This window comes from Lepidothrix coronata, unplaced genomic scaffold, assembly GCF_001604755.1.
Source record: "Lepidothrix coronata isolate B3197 unplaced genomic scaffold, Lepidothrix_coronata-1.0 Scaffold19, whole genome shotgun sequence".
NCBI lineage: Eukaryota > Metazoa > Chordata > Aves > Passeriformes > Pipridae > Lepidothrix > Lepidothrix coronata.
The window spans coordinates 7,932,496-7,953,684 of NW_016690199.1; positions in this window are offsets into that span (position 1 = coordinate 7,932,496).

Sequence of the window (21,189 nt, forward strand, 5' to 3'; positions counted from 1 at the left end):
TTGCACAGGAGTCACCGTGAAGAATACGTGAATGGGAGGGTGGGAAAGAGGCAGAAAAAATGCCTTTAAATCATAAAACTGTCAGTGAGCTTAAAAACATAGAGCAACATTTCAGTCTCAAAGCCGATGTAGGAACTGTTGTAAATGTTATGGTTTCTAAGGGATTTATTCAAGGCTATACTTTTTTCTTTCTGCATTCATCATGTAGCAGGCATAGTTTCTGGTGGACAAATTAAGAGATTCAGAGGAAAATTTATTTCTTAATATATGAACATATAGAAATGCGTGGAGTATTAATCTGTGAATATCGAAAGGGGTTTAAAGCACTGAGTACTGTAAACTAGTAGCTGTACTGTTTTTGCACAAGAGAGGCTCTTTAAAGGATGATTCTCAGGAGAAACTAACATGCTCTGAATAGTCCTCTTGAGAAACCCAGCTGACTAGATAAGGAATTGAGGGAGACCCAATTCCTAACTGAGACAGCTAGGGTTTGCCACTGGGGAAATGAGCCTAAGAGTCTTAGTCATCTTTCCAGTAGAAGGAGGAATATATGTTACTGCAGGTCTGCGGCTGCATACATTATGTCTGACAATCAAATGTAAACAAAAGACATTTGTCAGGGTTTGGAGCTGGCATAGGCCACCATGCTGGATATCTCTGAATCAAACAAACTAGAGAACTGGACAGCTGGGGGGCGGGAGGGGGAGAACAACTGATACATGCTTTAGTTGCTTTCATGGCTGGGCATTTGATGAGAAATGAGGCTGCTAACTCTTGCAATGACCTTGTACACCTGGCCTGCATGTACGGAGAACTGGTGCTTGTGTGCAGGCAGGTGGAATTTGTGCTGTAGTGTGAAGCTGTAGCAGGCAGCAAGATAACCTACCTCTGCTCCCTGCAGTATATCCTGTTTACATTTGCTTTCTAAGCACCAGTTCTACCTAGATGCATTTACTGTTGAGCTGATGGAATGGGGATCCAGTTCAAGTCCCTTTATGTTTCTGAAAACACAGTGATAACCAGAAAAGAAAATCCTGGGTGGATTCGGTCAATTCTTTTAGTACCTCTTAGTACACCTTCTGAAAAACCTCAAAACACCTTCTTCTAAAGGGGATCAGCACAACTTTGCCTCACAGACAGGTATCTATGGACTTGTGCACGTTTATCAGTTACCCTCTACCCACATGAAGTCATTCCCTGCAACTCACTACCCTTTTTCAAGTTTTACTCTGATAATTAAAATATTACCACCAGGAATAGGCTTCATCATCTCAGACCACTCCAAGTAAAGATGATTATGTTATACACTGCTAAATAATTACCCAGTGTAAGAGGATGAAAGAGGAGTTAAAAGGTTACACACATGCATATTGCTTTCCTCTGTAAAGATAACTAAACCTTTCCACCAGGAACTCACCAGCTTTATTCGTGATTTTCATTTAGGACTGCCCAGTGAATGGTTGCCTACATGTATCTACTGGAAATGGCAGCGACTGTTAACTGTGATCTTTCTGGGTGATGAACAATCTGCCTTGTCCACCCTTACTGCAGATTTTTTCTTTCCTTGAGAAATTGCATAGGAGAACATAAGAGTGAAGAGGTACATGGCTGTCAGGGCTGGGCTGTGCCTCAGGAGACAGCTGCTCAAGGCTCTCTCCTCCCCATCTTCTCTGTATGGTCTTTGGCAGGTGACCCTGGACTAGATTCAGGTCAGGATGGGGGAATCTCGAGTCCTGACAGAGCCCCCTTCCAGCCTCCACTCACCTGCCACCTCCCCAGACTTTCCCATATCCTGATGGGGAGATCCCTCCAGCTCTAGTCACGCCACCAAGTGTCTTAATTCCAGGAAGTTCAGCACCTAATTCCTGCCTGGCTGGGTTGGGGATCTACAGATAAGGTATTATTTTTTGTGCAGTCCCCTTAGGAGCTCAGTCTGCTGGGTGACCTCAGTGTACACAGCAGAGAAGCAGCGCCACCAGTCCCATAGTGAACCCACAGCTTGGGAGCTGCAGATCTCTGTGGAGTTTCCTGCTCTGCCTGAGAGCCTTTGAACTCACCTTTCCAAAAACAAGGGAAATGGAAAGGTGCTCTGCTCGTCTTTGCTGTGGAAGCTATTCCACTTTGCATCAAATAATTGCAGATTCATTAGAAAGAGATAGGGGGATAGCAAGACCCAGCATGACTCTGGTGGTTTGGGGCCCTCACCTGGAAGGGGAGGGGGCAGATCCAGGCTGCCATCCCTGCTCTAATAGCTATTTAAGTATTTTATCCAATGGCTGTTGAATATAAATCACATAAACATTCATTGAAACAAGAGACTGGAGCCCAGGTCTCCTTCCTTCCAGGTAAGTGCCCTAACCAGTAGGATAGAGATTCATGCTCAGTCTTGCTTGCTTTCTTTGGCCAAATGAATCTCTAGTTGTTTCTTGCAAAGTGAAACAGATTCGGAAGCAGAGATCGAGGGCTCCCACAAAGTCTTCCCTGTCAGGAGCAGCTGGCACCTAGAGATCCTCCAAAGATGGGAGCATCTCCCAATGGAAATGTGGGTGCTATGACCCTGTTTTGTACAGGGATGGTCAGGTGGGGAGAGAAACTGCATAGGGAATCCTTACCGTCTCCCTCAGCCCTACGAAGGAAGGGTGCCTAATCCCAGGGGAAAGATTGACTTTGGCCCAAATCAAGCCATGTAAAGCCCTGCAGAGGGTGAACCCATGATCCTAGCTCTGTGGTTCCAGCTGGGGAGATCTTATGAAAGCTACGTCATGCAATGAGCATGAAGAAATGTACCTTTAAGCCACCAGATGGTACAGAGATTATTTTTCCTTGCACAAATGCCCCTTCATCTCCTTGTGCCTCAGTTTCTCCAGAAGTATTTCTCCCACTGCTTGCACAGCCTGTTTATTTTGGTGTGTACCTCTCTTAAAGAGAAGACACACATCTCCTAACAGTACAAAGTGTTCATTTCAATCAAATATTTCTAGGTATTTTAAGATTTGATAATAATAATTATTAAAAAAAAATCCTCTCCTCAAAGTAAAATTCCTACAGATACAACACAGAAGGTATGCTTGGGAATTATTTTTTCAATATATGGTAGTACTCAGGCTTGAGCTAGGTTCAGTAAAAGAAGATCTGACCCTAAAGATTTGTTCAGTGAGCCATAATCACCAGTCTGAGACTGCTAACCTAAATTATCTTCCAGCACTTATTTTGATTTGGCCTAAATGAATTGACTCTATAGTAAATAGATGCATATGGAAACATAGGTTTCTCTTAATAAAATAGGGTACTAAAATATTATGGCAAAATGTTTATCTGGGTAGTGAGATCATACACTTGCCTAGATTCATTCACTTGAGTACTGAATGTTTTCTCAAATATCCCCTAGTGCATATCTGGCAAGATCTCAAAACATTCTTAACGCAAATTGTCTTTGGTCAATAAATACCAGAAGAGAAGTGTCCTAGAGAAGAAGATTTATGATATGAGCAATACAAACATACCCATAAATCAGGACAGGGACGCTTTCAGGTAGCACAGTCGACATTTATGCAAATCACATTAAAGGCAGAAATACACGTATAGGACTTTTAACCAATGACTTACCTTTTAGCAGCTCACATTAACTAAATAAAATCCCAGGATTTGCTTAGGAAACACATGGGCATGATCTCAACTACCTCAAATGTATTGTTGTACCTGTAGATAATAATTTGAATCTTCCTTATTTTCCCTGAGCGGGTGAATTGAGTGCTTCAGATTTGTAACTAGAATATCAACAAGATTACAAGGTATTGCAGTCTTAATTCATTGCAAGCCTGAATTTTCTGCAGAGAAAACTAAACTATTGACATTGACAATAAATTGCCTGTTGTCCTCTTTCTTTTTCCCCTGGGTTGCTTTAGCTCCCCTAGTCTGGCACGTAGATTTAGGCCAGTGCAGGCAGTGTGACCAGAAGGTGTGTGTGGGGGTAGGTGAGCAGCAGAGCCATTACCAATAGAAGGAATTGGAGCTGCAAGGGAAACAAGGCAATGCACAAGGTGTGTAGCAATTGGGGTGACTGTGGTAAGAAACAGTGCACAATAACACCAAACAGAGCTCAGCAGCATAACAGGACACAAGGGAGATTAAATATTAATATAATATTAATGCAGGACGCATATAGGCAAAGGGACTAGATAACTGGCTTTGCAGTTCCAGCATCCCTCACACTCCCCTAATTCTTGTTGCATCACCATGTGATACATGGTTTTGAAGCAGAACATAGTCACATGGCAACCCTATATTTTACTGCTTGTGGGTAATTTTCTTGTCCTGTCAGAATAGAATAACTTTGTCTTTGCTATCAATGTGTGGTCTAATGCATATATCATGTCAGTGCTGTACCAGGCTGACACACGCATTAGATACACTGACAGTAAACAGGAAGTAATCCAAAGTTATTAGGCAGGAAAAATATAAAGAAGCCTGTAAGCTCTTGTACCACAAAGCTATCACCAACCCAAAGACTATTTTCTTGTTGCTTCTTGATGTTGAAGATTATAAACATACATATTTAAAAAGCTTTGTTTTCATAATCTGTAAAAGCAGGATCTCCATGCTCAAAAGAGTAGAGCCTAGGTGAATTCTCATCTCACTGAAGCTGGTGTCAAAACACCCACCGGCTGCCCTAAATCTGTCCCTGATTAATGATTTTGGAAAAGTAATCTTTTACTACCTCACTACAAATTCACATTTGTCCTCTTTTGTAGATGTCCATATCCTCCCTGCCTGCTAACTTTTCACTGTTGGAAACTGCATTGTAACTCTACAACTGGTTATAAAGTTACTGCTGTTTTATCTGTAACCAACTATTTTTCTCCTCTTTCAGACCGCTATATAATTGTACAATTCTAGACAACTGTGGCTGAAAGGTGCTCCAGCCCTGCAAATATCAAATTATCTGAAAATTTCTCTTTATAACTCCTCCAGAATTAAGTAAATAGTCTTTAATTTGGCAAGAGCTGGTTCTGAGAGGCATTTGCGAGAGCCATTGTGACAAGGTAAGGGTGGATAAGTCCTATGGAATTTGAAGGAAGAAAGATGAAGAAAAGCAGTAATCTTCAGGCAAATAAAAGGTAGAAGATTTGGCTCTCCCTGTAGGCACTTTGATGTGGCCTGTCACCCCAGATTTTTCAAAAGGTAGTTTAAGGAAAAAGAATCAAAAATCTGTGGACTCTTATTCAGGAACACTAAAATTAAGAAAGATCATTGCCCTATAATTTTTGAGGACAGAAAGATATTTTTGTGAGGAAAGACATCTTTGAACTTTGGCACCACCATTATTCAATGGTGCCAAATCTTGTACCACATTTTAGAGAGGCTAGGAGTTTTTCGTAAAATAAACGTGCTTGGTTGGGTTCTCAATACCTTGGGAATCAATTCAGTACAACAGTAAGACAGGAAAACATAAGACAAAATAAACAAACAGCCTAGAAGTGAGGAAACACAACCCATTTTTTCCAAAGACCTAAATATCGTACTCCCTTACATTACCCAAAATTTCTTCCAAAATTATTATTATTGAAGCCAGACTTCCTGAGTGTGAAGTCCTGAGTTCTAGAAGTCCACTGGATGCTTATTAGAGACACATTTTTTACACTCAAAACTCTCCTTTTGTGTCTCAGAAGGTGTGGGAGTACATTTTGTGTTTGCGTAGTTGAGACCTGGACTGAAAAATAGTCATGTGGTGCCAGCACTCTATGTGAGTTAGGTCAGATTTTAATCTCTTTGTACAGGGACCATGTTTTTTATCTGGTAATCCCTACTTCACTTCTCATAGTGAGGTAAATTAATTAGATGGGGCATGTTTAATCTGTGATCTAATGCATCAATGTGTAGGACATTTTCCATATTAGCAGATTTAGTAAAGGACTTTTTTCTTCTCTGGAACCTCTGAAAGCTGCCTTTTATCATTCACACCATGTCTGCAAGAGAAGATGGGGTATGGACTATGGAAAGGCCATCTGAAACCTGTAAGGATGGTGGTGAACTTGAAGCAGTCTGGGCAGCAGCCCAGCCAAAAACACAAGAAAATTAAATCAGAGTAAAACTTATTTCCATCCCAGCCTTGGGCAAAGCACATTGCCTATAGCTGAGCTGAGTAACTTTCCCAAGAAGGATACCTTGGATGATCCAGGATGCCTGAAGCATCCTGGAAAACACATGGAGCAGGGGCAAATTTTAGAAGCGTCCCTAGAGAAGGAGTCATCATTTACAGATGAACTTGAGTGTTAATTTGAGAGATGTGAAGTGGGTGTCCTCTTATCTGAAGTTCAGCCAAATCATCATGAGCTGGAAATTCCAGTGACTTTAAGCCTGCACAACATTCCTGCTATTAGTGTTTTACCACAGTGGACTAATTCAAAAAACCTAAAAATACCAAAAAAACCCTTCAAATCCTGTTGAACTCTGTTGGAGAAGAGGACTGAGAGAGTAACAATGCTTTGAGTTACTTTTGAGTTAAGACATGGTATGATTCTCATTATAGTTAGGTCTGGGCAAACTGGTTCAAGTAAATGATCTTGTTGTGTTTCCAGCTTTGCAAGCTCTTGGAAATATTTTAGCTTTTTTTTTTTTTTTCCCTTTCCCTAAGTTAGTTTAAAAAAAAAAGAAAAAAAAATAAGGAAAAAAAAAAAGCTGTACTCCTGGCTGGAGACACTTTCATGCCAACTTTCACCCTGGAGCAAATTTTTCATGCCTGAGTTATAAAAACCTCAGAGAAATAAGTGATGATATGTTAGGTAAACATCAGAAGACCTTGAACTACAATTTTGCAAGGGGTGTTGTGAACCTGACAGGACAAAAGATTAATCAGACAAAAGCCTCTCTTCACAGAAGTTCTTCTTAACAGAGCCGTGGTGTCTTGTGGTGGATAGGATACTCACACAGGAGACAGAACACCTCACTTCTGCTCGTGTTTCAGCTCGCTGAGTGACCTTTAGCAAAACACAGTATATGTAATACCCACATTTTGCAAAGATCCTTGGATAAAAAATGCTGTGTAGCTTTTAAATATTGGCATGCATTAGCACGCAGATTTTCTCTCCAGACTCATTCCCTTTGCAGACTTTTATGCTGTGGAATTAATTACTTGCAAAAGCATAAAATATTTCTGGGTTTTCTATGTGCTCCTCCTCCTCCTCCTCTGCCTTTCTTAGCTCTTATAAAGTTTCTAAAAATATGCTGAGAGTGTAATTCATCCTGGGTATAACTCCAGAGATGAAGCTGCTTAGGAAGCAATCTTGTAAAAACATCAGGTGAGTTCTGGATATTCTGAGTCTGGTGATAGTAAGGAATTTTTGGAAAGGATTTCTCTCTCACTTGATTCCTATGTTTTACATGACTGATTCCTGAAGCAGAGAAAGAGTGGCTAATGTAGATGGCATCTGCTATATGTCCAGAACATTAACTTCTATGGTTATGTTTAGAAAAACTTTTCAGAAAAGCAATGTTTTAATCTCTAATAATGTCTGGTGAAAATCACTGTGTTTGTACAGCTACAGTTGTTTTCCAGGGGACTGTAATATTGCATAAGGATACTATTAAAAAGAGAAATTGAATGAAAATGCTTAACCTGTAAGGACCTTTTCTTCTTTTCTTCTCCTTTCCTTCTGTTTATAAACTGTCGCGTCTGTTTAAATGTTTCAGGGAAACTGAACATCCATCTTTCTTTTTTTTTTTTCTTTTTGTGTATGTGTAAGCAAACAAACCTGAGCAATTAAAAGACTTTTGGCCTTGGCTCTTATTTGGCTCTTATTTTATAAAATGGTCCTTTTGTACACCCACTCGAACAATCGATGTGCTCATTTAGAAGAGTGTAGGAAAGATTCACCCCCTAAGAGTAAGGAAAAGAAAAAGGGAGATGTATCCACATCTGCTCTGTCTCATTCACAACTATTAAGCATGGTAATAGTGGCTGATTTATTGTAAACATCAGTTTGAAGCTTATTAACGCTAAATTAAATTACTTTTCTTTCCTTTGCTTATTCTTCACCCCAAAGAGATAAATGTAGTTAGATGATTCATTGATTCACGTTGATACTTTGTAATAAAATTAAAGGAAAATTAATAAAATTGCATGGAATAAATAAAATAAATTTAATGTCATTCAGAACACAAAGAATAAGACAAAATAAAAGTACACTTGGTTAAGTAAATTAATTAACCATTTTTTGAGTATACTTAAATAATGAGCCATCCTTCACATGAAAAAATTGGCTTCTCTGTAATTAACCAGAACATTCAAAGTGTTCTTGGTGTGTGGGTTAACCACCATGTTTTTTACTTCATCTTCCCCTGTATACCCTGTTTTTTTTTCTCATTGAAGCAGTTCAAACAGGTATATGTATATGTTTTATGACAATCTTACTGTTTCTTTTGCTAAAACCCAACTTCACAGCACTAAAAATGTTTCCTGTTTTCAGCAACAGATACAGAGATAGAAAGGTATTGGAACATTACTATTAATTCCAATCAAGCTCATCATGGTTTAGCAGCATGATGAAATGCAGTAAGATGAAATCATTTATGAGGAAATAAAGTCATATTAGGAGATCGATGCAACTTTGGTAACATTTAGAATTTAGTGGGTTTTTTTGGATAATTACTCCTAATTTTATACCGTATTTTTTCAAAGGAAATTAAATTTTCAAATACACGTTCTCATTCCAGTCTGTTCAAGTATGTTAATATAACCTTTCCTGTGATCTAGATCGGTGAAGGATGATGAGTGCAAGGGAGTAGTGCCATCACCTCAGAACCTGAACAACATCATGGCCAGGTGAAATCCTAACTTCAGACTTTACAAGTTTCTGTGTAAATCTGGAACCTCATTTTTGTGAGATAGCAAGGGGATAGGCAGAAGATGTTCCCATACTCTTAGGTATCTTAGCTCAGACAATTATTTTATTACATATCCAAATCTGAGCTTATTCAAACTTGCCTCCTTCTCTGGTATTTTTGCCCCAGCATAAATGCAGTTTAGAATTGTTCAAGACACAGTCTAATGAAATGAAATCAAATAAACCTTATACTTATTTTCAGTCATAGACCTATCAAGCATTTTTGAGTACACAAAAAGGAACTTCTGTCATTAACCATATAGGATTTCTTCTAATCACAGATTTCTTTCATATTGCCTCTTTTTGGCTTGGATTGAAGCTTGCAAATGTTGCTAATCCAATGAACACTGGCATTCTCCATTTTTGACATTTCCAGAGCTCTTTCTCCAACTTCTGTGACATTTTGATATCTGAAATGCTATCCTGTCAACATTTTCAAATCAACATATGAAGTCAACATTATTCAAATTTACTGACTTCATTGGGCTTCCATCAGGGTTGAAGTTCGCCCAAAGGTTTGTATTAGTATATTCTTAAGAACTAATTTCAATTGTATGTTGCAGTACTAGGCAGTATTATGCAGCTGCCATTGCATGTATACAAGGATGACAGGAAACCCATAGCTGTTCAACTTTGGTAGTTATTCTAAAATTCATGAGAAGTGGATAAATTGGAGAAATTATTCAGAAACAAATATATTATTTAGAAACATTTCTGTTGTGTTCCATCTGATTGCATACTGTCGTAGTTACATAAAAATTTCAATGAGTTTAATGCACCCAGCAAATACAAAGACAAATTCTTCCCCTCCCCATGACGCGCCAAGCTTCAATTTTGCACTGAAATATTGTTAAATACAACACCTTATGGTTCATTCATTAATTTTTCCTTCCATCACAATCTGAGATGAAAGGTACTGCTATGATATCTAACCATGGGAGTTCCAATAAAGCACACTTTATATTAACGATAAACACCTCACATTCTTTTCTATAGTCTTCTGTTATTTTATTGTTAAAGGAAATTATGTTTGAACAAAAGCTTGATATTGAAATGCTTACCTTTTGGGTATTTGGCACAAGTAATTCACAATATTCTCAACAAATGGAATTTTGCAACACTTTTCTGTACATTGTGCTGTATACATCAAAAGACCAACCAAGTCCTTTGTCACATAGAGTGTCTTAAGTGCATATTTGATTAATTAATGTTATGTTGACAATACATGCTATTTCTTCCCATTTCAGTGATTCTAAAAAAAAAACATTCATTTTGAGTCAATCTAAGGGTTCATCCAACAGACTGTCCTTTCTCAAACAGTGCAAGGACAGACTAGGAGAAGATATGGCAAATATGTATGATCTTTCCCTATCATTCTCCTCAAACATCCTCTCGTGTTCAGTTAACAGGAATTCCTTAGCCTTAATTTGTTTGTCTGTTTAGTAATCTACAGTTCTTTCTTCCACCTCTGGAAACCACGTAAGTGCTCCTCATCCTTTTCCTTTGGCAAGGAGCTCCAGTGGGCTGGTATCTGCTGAGTAAAGAAACACCTCCTTTCGTTTGTTTAGAGTCTGGCATCTTTAAAGGCCCTTAGTACTTGAACTGGAAAATAACAAGGAATATCTGGCCCTTACTTAAACTCTTCTGACCACTTCAGATTTTGTAGACTAGACAGAATTGTCCTCACCTCTTCAGTCATTCCTGTAGAGATACTTTTTTACTCTGAGATACTTCAGACATATGTTTGAAACATTTCCCATTATAACACATTATTTTTATGAGATGGGATCTGAACCTTATATTCTTATAGAATAGGTTAATCATGAATTTCTACTGTAGTATTATGAGGTTTTAATTCTCCATTAATTTCTTAAGGATTTTGAACACTTCATTTATTTTTGTGATGACTACTGAGTTGATAGTTTTCATGGAAGTATCTTTAATATTTTAAAGATCAACTTTCTCCACTGAGTAGTAATGATGTGAATGTAAGATACTTTTTACCAGTATGCTTCCCTTTATATCTGTGTACATATATCACATTTTATCATCCCATGTCATTTAGTCCATGTCATCTATGAATATTGAGTAATGCTGTTTTCTACAGAGTTTAACAGGTGATTTTCATCCACTTTAAGAGCATATCATTTATTCCTAACTTCTGCTGCATGCCTGTTCAAATATGTAGTCCAAAAGCTTTTGGTAGTTTATAGACTACTGAGAAGTCTAAGGAAAATTAGTTTATTGTGGATAAACATAAATTTCAGTGGGAATTTTATATATTTTAGAGGATTTGTAGTGGGTTCCTAATCCCAATAAACATAAATCCACCGATTCAAATCATTTTGATAGGGATTACTTGGATTTGATCTTGTAAAATCTCAGTGAAGTTTTTGGCCTTTGCCTCTTCTAAGTGACCAAGATGGTTTTTAGCAAGATCAACTCCCACATGGACACTTAAATAAGGAGCAGAGTTACAAAGATACTTAGTTCTCTTTAATTTTTGATGGTAGTATTCTGGGTCAGTTTTTCAACTAAATGTAACATTCTTTATCAATCCTTCATCTGTTTACTAATAAAATAAAAATGGAATTATGTTTAAATCCTTTTTTACTTCATGGATGTTACATTCTTTGAATTTTAACCTTAATATGTGTTTGAGATATGCAGACTCTAGTGTTTTAATAGATTTTGAGAAGAAAAAAGATGTAATTGTGAAAATTATGTTTGGGAGGTCTTATTTATTTCAATAATTTTTAAGTTAAAGAGCCTCATCTCACAGAGATGGTGGTCTTTGTATAAGGGTTTTGTCTCTTTGGCTCTCTATAAAATACTTAACAGTATTCTGAGTGTTTAGATGGTTAGATTAATTATAGAGTGTAAGTAAACTGATATGTTCTCAAATCATCCTTTCTGCAAACTCAGGAAGGTATCTTGAAAATAAAGCTGTTCTTTCCTGTCTTCTCCCTCCTTCTCCTCCCTTAAGGGTAGTAAGGAGTTTTGATATTACAAGTTATTAAAGTAATTATATGGAAAGGAAAGTATTACTCTGGGCTGTAGAGGCCACATCCCAGGAACAGTTTGTGAATTTTTTATTGCCAGTTTTGTGAGCTATGCTGGTTGTTTAAGAGACCATCTTAACTTGTCCTATACTATTTTAATAACTAAATAAAAAAGCATTGCCCATTACAAATTTTGTAATCAGAATTTGTTTGATATTTTTGCTGATGAGGCAGAACATAGTCTAACTTGATCTTACTTTTCTCTGTCTCCTTTTACTGAGTGACACTGATATCCATAACCACACAAATTGTATGCATTTCCCAACAAAATGGCAAATTAATCCTAAGACTCAACAGATTCTGAAGTAAAGGATGTACCACGACCCACTTGGGTTCTAGGACATTTTGTTTAATTTTCCCGAGGCCTAAACACCTGTGTAAAAGATGACAAAGACCAGTCACTTGTGTACATTTGCTAAATGATGCAGTAATGTTAACATGTATATGGCGTGATCTTCTGTTGCTGGTGGAATTGTGGAAGAGAAATTCAGTATTAAAAAAACAAGAGTGTTCTTCCTCCTATTGCCTTTTGTGTGCCAGATAAAACTATTTTGAATTCAACACGTATATTGTGACTGCCACACATTTTCATCTCTAAACATCCATGAAGAAAATAATATACTCCCTTTTATTGTCCTTCTTCTCTTTTCTGGAGCTCTGTAAATATCTTTCTAGGCAGAGTATCACATTCATGTCTGCGATAATAGAGACCACCATTTCAGTGACAACAGTGGATTTGTTGTCCACCTAGTCCAAGGCCCTCAGTTTGACCAGAAGGCTCAAGACTTCCTAGTTCACATTCTAGTTATGCAAAAGAAATGCAAAGACTCCTGCTATAGGAAAAGTGGAGATTACATGTGTGTGATGCTAATATGATAGACATCGAGGAAAACAACTGTTCTTCATAATCTAGATTGTGCTAGCACTATATTAAACATAAATGTGCATAAGGAAGGGGTATATTTTCAGAAAGTGGAGGAATTCAACATTCTTCATTCAAAGTACGTAAGATTTGCTTTGTCATGTACTTCAGAGAGTTGCTCAAATTGGTATCACCAGCAACCAGCTGCTGTGAGCAGTAAAATCTTGCATACAGAAGTAGAGCTGGGGATGGGGGAGCAAGTGAGGAGCAGGCTGAGCCCTTATAGCTGGTGCCTGTGCTAGCCACTTCAGAGATCCCTTCTTAATCCATAGTGCCATTGTTGCTCCAGCACTCATTTTTCATCTACTTTGAATCCACAGTTGTCAGTACAGCCCTCAATATGTTCTGTTTAAATTCTCACCAAATCTCCATGGGTTCCTCTGTCTCTTCACACTAAGAGAGAGGAGAGAGAGAGAGCAGCAAAGTGGTTAGAAATCTTCTGCCAAACACAGATGGTATCCTGATTGCTCTTTCAGCCTACCTGTGTCTGTCTGTGAAGCTGTGGATGTTGTGGACATGTGTGTGAAGAATTTCCAACACTCTCAGATCATTCACCCAAAGGAGATTTTCCATCTGAGTTTTAATATTCACCACATTAGTCAGCCTTGAGAAACAATTATGGCTATTTAGGATTTGTCTCTTTAAAAGTGTGTGAATGTGTTTATAAGAAGAGAGAAGTAGAGAAGAACAGGAAGACTCCAAAATTACACAGCAGTCTACTTTTAAAAGGTACTGACAAATGCACTTGCTTGCACAGTGTAGGCAGTCTGTGAAAAATCGCAAAAGCTGTGGAAAAAACCACACTGGCTTTACCTCATGGCATCTCAGCATGCTCAGCTATTTGTCCCTCTCCTCCTCAGGATATGGGCACAGTATGGGAGACAATTGCATTAGAGCAGTTTAATAAGTTAGTGCCAATCAGCTGACTTGTTGTAACCAACTGTGTAAGCTCTCTTCAGCTGCTCCATTCGTGAGATAAAATGCATTAGCTTAAATTCACATACAATGGATTTCCCTTCCAAGTCAGATCTTTAAATAGGTTTTGACATACCTGGCAGAGCAAGCTGGTATCCTCTTCTTAGTGCAGGAAATATCCTGCGCAGCAGAGGAAAAGGAAACCTTTCTCCCTGCAAGAAAATAAATCAACCTACCAACAGTGCACTTAGCACATGGAGGAAAAATCCTTGCTCAACTCTATAGGTAATCATTTTGTAGAATGAAGCATGAGATTTGATTATCTTCATTATCTTAGTTCAGATAGCTCCAAAAGTTGCTAGTTGTCATGAAACATACAGCCCTTTAAAAAATCCAGTTATGGTATTTGACTTACTGACCTATTCTGGCATTAAATTGCGCAGTATGCCAATTCACTGTGAAAATTCAAGTCCTTTTTTTTGCTCAGTGTGTATTACCTCTAGTTCAAAGGAAGGAGCTTTGGATCTCTTACCTTTTCTTTCTACTTTTTTTTTTTTTTTTTTTTTTTTTGTGAGGCAAAACAAAGGGAAGGGTTGGTTTCACTAATGCTGTTCACACACCCTAATTTTTCAACCTTGCCCCTTCCAATTATTCTATTTTCCAAGCAAAATTCTGAAGGGGTCGTTGAAGTGTTTGGGATCTTGGTAGCCATTTGTCAATGAACATCTTTAATAGGCATGTTCTGAGAGCTCTCTGCTGGACCTGACTGTAAAGTCAGTATAAGTAGTAACAAGCAGAACATCTCAGGGTACCACGTAAAGGCAAAGGAGTTCTTACGGTTTCCTTTCCCTTTAGTCACTGCATATCAGACCAGAATAAAAAGAGAAGAAATTGTGTTCTTTCCAGTATCCTGGTCATGACTGGCATTTTTCTGTATCACAAACTAGCCGACTAATTCATTGAGATGGTATTTAGATTTCTGCTGTGGAAACAACACAAATGCAAACAAGTTAGTAAAAGTTTTAGATGGCTGACTCCTACAATGCTTTATGTTCCTACACTCCTCTGTTCCTATCTTCCTTCAGTGTCATGGGGTTTATGACAGGGGGTCTTATGACTCCATGTGCCCATGTTTTCACACACCTTTTATTCATTAATTCTTTCCTTTCTTTTTTTTTTTTCCCAATTGAGAACTTCACAGGATGGTTGTCACAGCTGCAGTTCTTGCCTGGCAGCATTTAAATGCATGCTAAACAAAAGTCTGTCTTGCCCATCTCAAATATAGGCAAGTTAGTTGATAAATAACCTTATGCCACCCCAGGGTGTGATTATACTTTGAGATAGCACCACCCGTAGGATGGGTGAAGGCCCTTTGATTTTGGCCCTGTGTCTAATCATGTGTTTTAACTCTTTCCAAGTGCTGGGTTTCTGTTGATCTCAGCAATTCTGTACATGTTACAACTGATATGGTTACTGATATACCTGATAATGTAGCTGGCATCAGTGCAGGATACCATTTGGTTGGGCTAGACAGAGCTGCACCAAGACTGCCGTCATTGTTCAGTTAATATGCCAGATTATCGGCAAACTTTTCCACTGCCTCCTTCTCTTGTATTCTGCAAAGCATTAATGTGGTTGAGAGTCATGATAATCCAATCCATGGGGTTTAGTTCTCGCTAACCTTAATGCTCTTGGTTTCACCTGGGCATGTACTCATTAACTATCTTGTACCCTTTTTTCCTCACACCAAGAGACATGTAGTGTCCCCTGTATGCAGTTTCTGTTATCTTCCCATTTTTCTGGTGGAATTTTCACAGACCCCGGGTATTGTTCTTCTGCATCTCCTTGAGAGCTGCAGGAACTTTAGTAAGTGAGTAAGTTTCTATTCTTCTAAGAGAAGGTCACTCTAAACAAACCTATGTCCTGAGGACCTTGCTGCCACTGCCCAAGCTCGCTCGGCCCCGGCAGATGAACCTTAGGATTAAAGGGTGGGCTCAGTTCAGCACACACTGTGTCTCACTAAAAAAAATCCACTGCGCAGGTTCGAAGGGTAAAGACCTTTCCCAAATCTTCGTTCGCGAAGACTGGCCATGAAGTTTCTATTCTACTCACTGCTTTTACTTTTTTCAGTTTATGTACTGAAAAAAGGTTGTTTCAATATAATAATGAGAGAACTTAACAAAATTACACCATTGATTCCTGACACAGTATGGTAAAACCTGCAGTTGTTGTGCTTCCTATCTATGTTAATATACGTTTACACAAGACTGACAGAGGAAAGTTGCTTAGTGTAAATTACATTTGCATTGGCTTTAAGTCAGCTTTATACTATCAAAAGAGAGAATAATGAATTCTGAAAAGTTTAAAACCACAAGTACTCCCAGAAAGTAACTAGTCCTGATTTCCTTATATTTACACTAGTATAAATCAGGAATAAATTCATTAAAATAGCTGGGATTATTTTCATTTATACTGTAGTTTTATTATAGAGCTCTGAAGCAGTACGTACTGCAGCAAGAAAGGGGCCATAGTTTGAGGTCCAGTGGCCCTGTGTGAGTGCAAGAGAGAGGAGGCTGAAGCATGCTGGCACGAATTAGTGTCTGCAGGACTGGGGTCTTTGACTGTAAAATAAGAGAACATACTTTTCTGGAATTCTGACTGGCTGTATATTTATATAATATTCACTTCCAAATAAGCCAAATAAGCTACAAAATCTTCAACTGAAACATAGACCTGGCACTTTTAGTACTCACCCGTTTCCTTAACCTGTAAACTTCCGGTTCCCAAAACTGTAGGTGTCCGATGTATATTGCTTTTACATGTAAAGAACTGCATTCTGGTTGCAACTCATTTGGATTGCATAATATGAATGTTTAAGAGTCTGGCTGCTTAAAAAGGACTAATTTTCTAGGTATGGGGGGGAAAGACCTTTTAAAGATGTTCCCACAGATATCTAAATGGGAAGGAAGTTGAGATCCCTTTATCCCATTTGCTTTTATTGAATGTTGTAGAAAAGGCATTTACTAGCTGGGAGCAAGGTGTAGGTTTAGAATATGAGGAAATCCTGGAGAGTATTCACAGAGAATAAAACATTATTTATAAAAGTGTCATTATTACCTGTTAATTATTTATGTTTCAAAAAATGAATAATATATTTTCTGAGTGCTTGCTAATTATTAAATGACAGAAGTAACTCCACATTTCAACTAGCTTGCCTTTCTTGGCAGCAACTTCAAATGAAGAAACAAACAAAACACCAGCACATTGCCCTAAACTTCTGAGAGCTCTAGTTTTTCATAATGGCCTGGTGAGGAGAATGACTCTCCAACAGGAAAATGAAAATTCCACATTATTTTGGATCAAAACGGCCCTCTAGGGCACTGGGTCATTTAGGGTGAACACCCTGCTAACCTCCCCTTTTACTTTCTCTAAGTGCAAATGTCAGAAATGTTACTCATATAGATGACAGTAATGTTCTTTATATTAGCACTGTTTCAGACACAGAAAAATATCCAAAGACCTTGTACTCAGAAACAATATTTCCACTGTAACACCAAATTTATGAGTTTTTGCCAACTAATACTTGCCGCTGAAATCTTCAACTTAATGGGAAATCCAAATATTGCACCTAGGAAAATCGGAACTAAAGATTGCAATAAATCTACATTTTCAGCATTTGAATGGGAAAAAAGGAAAGCCTGCCAGCTAAGTTTCATGCTATGAATTCTACTTGCTCAGCTTCTGTTGTCTAAGAAAGGAAGTTTATTGCATTGTTGAACATATCCTCCACAGTCCCCCGGATAGTCCTTCTCCAAGAATAAATTTCCATGACTAGCATAACTTTGGGTATGATTCTCTGTAAAAACAGTGTAGCAAATGGTGGACTTTTTTTGTTTTAGTGAAAAGTTCAACAAACTTCGAAAAAAGGTCACTGGTCTTACTGATGAGAGAAATTTGTTTCTTTCCTCCCTAGACAAAAATGTGAGCCTTACTGCCCTTGGAGAGTAGCCCCAAAAACCTTACCAAAGCTCCTGTCTATCAGGTCTCAGGGAGACCTCCTGGTTCTACTTCCAACTACAGGCATGATTAAAGCCGAGTGGTATTTGGGACTGCTGTAGATTCAGAGAACAGCCAAGCCAAGCCTAGAGGCTTCTTTCTCTGCCTGGAGTTTATCAATTAACTTGAAGCTTTTTATGTTTCAGCTTTAGCTGGAAGCTTCATTTGAACTTCCTCCGCAGACTTTAATTTCCATTTGATCTTAGAGAGACACCATCAAATAGTTTTGGTTCTGTAAAGCCGAGAGATAACTTTACTGCAGTGTTTCATACCAAACCTGAAGAAAACATTCAGTGATTGTTGGAACATGATATTCACCGAGTTCTTTGAAACCACAATAGAGCTATGATTATTTACGTACTTAAATGATGGCCTTTTTTAGTGGCAAGGTGGTATACCTACTGAGAAAAATCCTGTTTAGATGCCAGGGAAGAGAGGGATTGCAAAGTTTCCTATTTCCGATAATTATTTTTTACTGCCTTTACTATCTGTTGAATTACATGTGGACCAGAGAAACCATGCTCAATGAAAAAAAAATGATTGTTTTTTTAAGAGAAAACCCAAGACAGTCATACTTAAATGGAATTTTTCTCCAGTCTGGATAAGCTTCTAGGTCTTACAATAATCTTCCACCAAATTCTCAAAGAGCCATAACTTTTGTATATCATGGCAGTGTTAGCATGATGGTATGACTTGCAAAGTAAGAGCACATATTGAAAACCTGAAATGGAGTTGTAGAGGGTTAACAGGCTAGCTGTAAAGTCCAGCGGAGCCTTTTAGAAATTCTAGTCACACATTTAAACTGAATTATGCAGGTCTTGTCAACAACTGCCTCAGAAGCATATAGCTGGTAAGGAGGAATAAGGGAGGATAAAAGTATGTCTTCATCCTTTTAGAAAAAGGGAAAAGAAGTCTTTTATCCAATGTTTGAGAACCGCTTGTAGGGGTCAGAACATTTGTACTCCCATGTCAAACCTAAGACAAAAGATATTTGACTGAGAGGATAAACAGATGTAAATACCTAAATGGCAGTTGTTGGCATCTATCCAAAGGTTAGGGTTGTTCTCCCAAAGGTTGAGCTGTTTAGACAATTAAAACAATGTCTCTTTTTTTTTGTCGATTTCTAACCTCTCTCTCCTTCTTTTAAAGTATTTATATTTTGAAAGACAATGTGTATAAAAAGAAAAGTAAATAAAGACATCTTAATTTTCTAAAGATCAAAATGAGGAGATTAGACTACATTCCAGCATGTCTGAATCTATGTCCTCTCACAACCTTTTATGAAGGAGACCACAACGGTTGCCAGAAGAAAAAACAACAACAAAAAAACAAAACCAAAACCAAAAGACAACCTATGTGTCTTTGTGAAGTATTGAATTATGCTCATAGAGATCTATAGCAGATTTCTAGATATGTCTGACTCTGATCTCTCTACATGCTAGCTTAAATCAAGACAAACTCCTGACTTGTGAAAAGTTAATATAAGATCAAAATCAGAGCTATGTACTTCATTAAGGTCATGACAAAGATATTTATTGTGGTTTAAGAACAGACAAGATTAAACCGCTACAATGCCAATAAATTGTACATTATGTGGGATTGTTGGGGAAGGAATTTAAGAGAAGTCATTGCAAACTGGCTCCTCCCTTTCATGTATTTTGTTTATATTTCAAGACAAATGAACACATTGTACTTCATAACTGATGGAGTAAGTCCTCTGTTTGATATAGCTGACAGGCCTGCCCGTCGCTGTAACATCACAACATTGATAGCAAAAGTTCCCGTAATTTTCCTTGCTGGTGATTACACAGCTACTGGTCCATATCTGGTTGCCACTATGTTTATGTCTCAGCATTAAAATACTAATTCCCTATCAAAATGACAACATACATGCTGATTTGCCTGCTGAAAATGCGGCAGCATGAAAATAAATAAGCAAATTGCAAATATATAAATAGAACCTGTATGTAATTTTTCTGCTCTTCCCTGCAAAGCCTTTGGGCCAAGCTAAGGGTGAGTTTCCTAGGTGATGGAGGAATAGCATAGAATAGTGTCACTCTGTTATCTGGGGACTGTGTTACTGCCTGTTTCCCACATGTAGGTAAAGCAGTTGTCAAGAACATGTTGCTACTTTCATTGGAAAGTAGTCCTACATACAATTTGCTGATTACTAGACAGACCTCTATGTGCTCCTTTGAATTAACTATTTGATTCCCATATTTCTTTCGTATTTCTTTTATGCTAAAAGTGTTTCCAAAGCCTAAATATCAAAAGTAATAGAAAATGTAGAGGGATAAGTATTTCTTTGGAATGCACTTTTCCTTGCTTTTTGTTGATTTCTTTGTATTCACCTTTGGAGAAAAAAATATTCTTTCTACTAAGCACACATACAACAGGAAAGCAATATAAGGAAAGCACCTTAGTTTAATTAATACTATCTTTGCAACTTCACTGTTTATCAGAGATCGAACACAGATTTAGGACAGAGATATACCCATTTGTAATTCAGATCTGATACTGTTTGCTCCATAAGGTACTAAACCACTAATGTTAGTTAATTAGGACTTTGGGGCCTGATTTTCAAAGATGGTTGATAAAAAGCAATAAATTATTATCTTCAGTTTGATTCTGCAAAGCTTTCCATCCAATGAAGAGGGCAGCTTGTAGTAAATTGCAAACAATAGATAATTGCCAAACTCTTATATTGATAATTCCTTTAAGAGTAAATGAAGCAATGTATTTTCAGTAGCTGTATGCCATAATTATCCACGGATATTTTTAGCAATTTTCTGGGATGACTATGGCTGTTTTCCAGTGAAGAAGGAAGTGTGTCTTTTAATCTACTTATAAGACACTTGGGAAAATTAAAACTCGTATTCTTCAAGAAGGTTTCTCACCTACTCAAATTTGAACACAATTCAATAGGACTTCTAGATAAGACACACTTTGGTCAGTCAGGCTTTAATTATCAACCTAGCCTCAAATATTGGCAAGATTCTCCTTTAATTTGCTTCTAGAAAGTTCCTTATATATCATTCCTGATGCAACTCTACTGTTTTCCACACAGGGATTTTGAGATATCTTAAAGTATAAAGGGGAATAGTTACATCTACTATAAGCAGCAAGGGACTGCCATGTACTACCTGGGATGGAGCATTTGATTTCACCAATCTAGTTCTGCAAACCTGTGCAAATCACGTAAAACCCTATTTGTAAACTACAGATAGTGATATGTACTTGCAAATGTTCTGTGGGAGGCTTGATCAGTTAATATTGTAAAGCGTTTGAGATAGCTATGGAGAGAGCATTGCACTTTATCACACACTTACTACCATTGTGATCTTTTATTTGC